Source organism: Coenobita brevimanus, chromosome 55 (assembly GCF_032717465.1).
Source record: "Coenobita brevimanus isolate Jiangsu-jjx chromosome 55, ASM3271746v2, whole genome shotgun sequence".
Taxonomy (NCBI): domain Eukaryota; kingdom Metazoa; phylum Arthropoda; class Malacostraca; order Decapoda; family Coenobitidae; genus Coenobita; species Coenobita brevimanus.
Genome location: NC_137008.1, coordinates 23,203,297 through 23,206,457, shown reverse-complemented (window position 1 = coordinate 23,206,457; position 3,161 = coordinate 23,203,297).

The window sequence follows — 3,161 nt, the reverse complement described above, 5'->3', positions numbered from 1 at the left end:
ATCTATTGCCAGACGCCATAATCCCGTAAAGGGTGGCCATTGACTTCTGAGTTATTTGTTTTACGGGGAGGGGCACTAACCCTCCACCAACCCACTTGTTGACACGTAGGGAACACGAATGGTTTGGTTATATGGTTACCACCCAGCGCTGTAAATGGTTTCTTGGAAACCATTTGGCTTGTCACTCAATGTAATGCCACCTGTAAAGGAAAGAAAAGCAATAATTGACAGGAAAGATAACTAAATATATATATTATAAATACATATATGTATGTGTATGTATGTATGTATGTATGTATGTATGTATGCATGTAGGTATGTATGCATGTTCAGAGGGGCAGAGACCACTGAAGTTTCAGTAGCGATAGAAAAGAGATAAAGATGCAACGGTGCAGCAAAGAGAGAGAGGTTGAAGGGAGCCAATAAGAGGAGGGAAGTTAGCCTAATGAAACGAAAAGCCTTTGACTCCACCTTGTTGAGAAGGGTAGTATGTGGGGAGTCTCCCCACACATGAGAGATGTAATATGATACAGTATCGACTCCCTGCCTAGCTCTCGTGATGAGCAGACCTCTTGCCAGTCTCTCTCGAGTGTTGGACTCTGCCTCAGTTACTGAGGAGGCATTTTCGGGAGTTTTTCCTGTTTTTGGGCCTTGCAGGACTTAGCCTAATTTACTTAGGCGATTTTTCTCTTTTTTTTTCTGTTTCTGGGTGGACTCTGTCTCTGACAGATAGCCTTGCGAGCTTGTGTGTGTGAGTGTGTAGGTGTTTTGTGAGTGTGTTTGCTTGTGTGTGGGTGTTTTTTTTTTTTTTTTTTCCGGCCGCCGTTAGTGTCTCTCTGCGTGGTACGAAGCCAAACCCTGAAGGGCTGCCGTTAGGGCAGTTCCATGAGGGGGGGCCATTAGGGCCCATTAGGGCCTGGTTATAGGAAGCGCAGAGAGCGGCTCTGTTAGATTAGGGAAGACCCGAAAGGGGCAGTGGCGGGGCCTCCCACGTCGTCCTTTAGAGGGCGGGGAGCATAGGTAGTCCGTCACTGTAGGGACCTGCCGGCTTTTTCTTAAGTTTATTGTTCTTTCAGAGTGAGTGTTGGTGTATCTGTTTGGGTGTCTGTGTGAGTGGCGTCTTTGTGTGATTGTGTGACTCTCCCTCAGGGACATGAGACGGACCCAGATCCCCAGGCCTACGGGGCCACCGCGCCAATCCCAGTCACAGCAGAGGACGACTCGCCCTGCTGCCACGCCAGGCGCGAAGCGAGAGCGGCGTCTCTCAGATGCGAGCTCTCACTCATCGACATCTGGTGACGTCTCTGCCTCCTCTACTTCTTGTCGCCCTAAAGGGCAGGCTCCCCGCGCGAGGGCTGTCGCTTCAGCCCCCCTTCCCACTTTGGCACGTGCAGCTAAGGTTGCACGTGTCCATGAGGCTATGGAGGAAGCTGCTTCGGCTCCGCTTACCGTCCCTAACAACACGCCCTCTGCTAATGCCCCTACTGCTGCCTCTACTGCTGAATGCCCACGCCGCCAGGCCCTTACCACTGCCATGCCATCTCCACACAATGGAGCCTGTGCTGCACAGGCACCCGTTGCCGACCATTCTCCCGCTGGAGCTGCCCCTGCTGCTAGGACTGAGGACGCTGACGGCTTTATAACTGTGGCGCGCAAACCACGGTGAGCGCCGCAGGGAGACACCGTTCCTCCTGCATCCAGGATTTTGGCGCCACAGCAGCCTCCCTCTACTCGTCGCCCTTCAGTCTCAGTCGTGCCTCCACCACCTCCTCACTCATCCTTCCCGGCCTTTCGCGTTCCCCTCCAGGAGGGGCTCAGCACGAGCTACGATGCAGTAGCGGCCTTAGAGCAACACCTGCCAGGCCTCGTGGCTATGAATCGATACGGCCGTGACGACAGCTGCGTGCTGATCCCTACCGAGGAGGAGTCTTATCTACGCCTGAAGGCAGTGGCGGAGGAGGACGCCCCATTTGTCAAGCTCGTGGAGCTCTCGCAGGGCACCCAGACTACAAGGGCGACGGTTATGGGATATCCTCGGCGCATGCCAGTGGATATCCTTTTATGGCATCCACTAGTAGAGGCAGCAGAACGCTGTCAAAACCAGCGAACCAGAAAGGAAACGCTGCAGGTCTGTGTGACTCTGCGGGGGCCTCTCGTGCCATCCCTCGACCTGGGCAATTGGGGAGCTTTCCATCTCCGCCCCTTCACGCCGGAACCGCTGCGCTGCTACCAGTGCCAACGCTAAGGGGACCACCGTGCCAACTGCAACCGCCCCGTCATCTGCAGCATGTGCAGTGGCGCCCACGATACGGACGAGTGCCTGCAGCGGTTTAAGGCAAAGCAACCAATTGCGGCCAAGTGCTCCAATTGTTCAGGACAACACCACGCCTGGCACCGCAGTTGCCCCACGAGGGTTCAACGAGTGAACCAGGGTCGAGAGAGGCAGGTTGCTTTTGTGCAAGAGAATCAGGCCACCAACGCCACTTCAGCTCCCCCCGGCACTTTCATCTGGGGACAACAGTGCCGCCCTCTCATTCAGTGCCCACCACCCCTCAGCGACCAGGAGTTCCCTCCATTGCCCTCAGCTCTTACTGTGAACCAGACCACAGCAGAGGTCCACCGCCAACAGCCGCCTGTCTCGCCACCACTTCCCACTGTAGCGACCAGTCAGCCACTGACAATTCCGCCACCAGTACCTGGCTCCACACCCAGTCCACCCACTGCTCCTGCTTCACCGATCCTCACGTTCACGGCGGAGGATCTGCGGGACCTGGGTTCACAGATTGCAGTGGCTGTTGCCCAAGCAGTGTCCCTCAAACTGGGGATCACTCTCAAGGCGGCCTCAATCGCCTCTGCAGCTGATCGCATCGTCGATCGCGCAATCGCCAGGAAGCTGCATGGTCCCGACACCCATCCTGCCCCTCGACGTCCGGCTCGCTCAACAGGGGGACCACGGACTCCCCCACGCAAGCCGGCTCGCTCTTTCAAGCGAGCCAAGCCCAGGAAGGCTGCTGCCCTGTCTTCCACCCCTCAGCAGTCGGCCTTGCCCCCTTCCAGAGCAACAACCGATGCCCTTCGTGGCACCCTCGACGGCCATGGCCTCACCTCCGTTGCTGGAGGACGTCCATCTCTGTCTGTCTCCGGACGGCGGGACGGCTCCC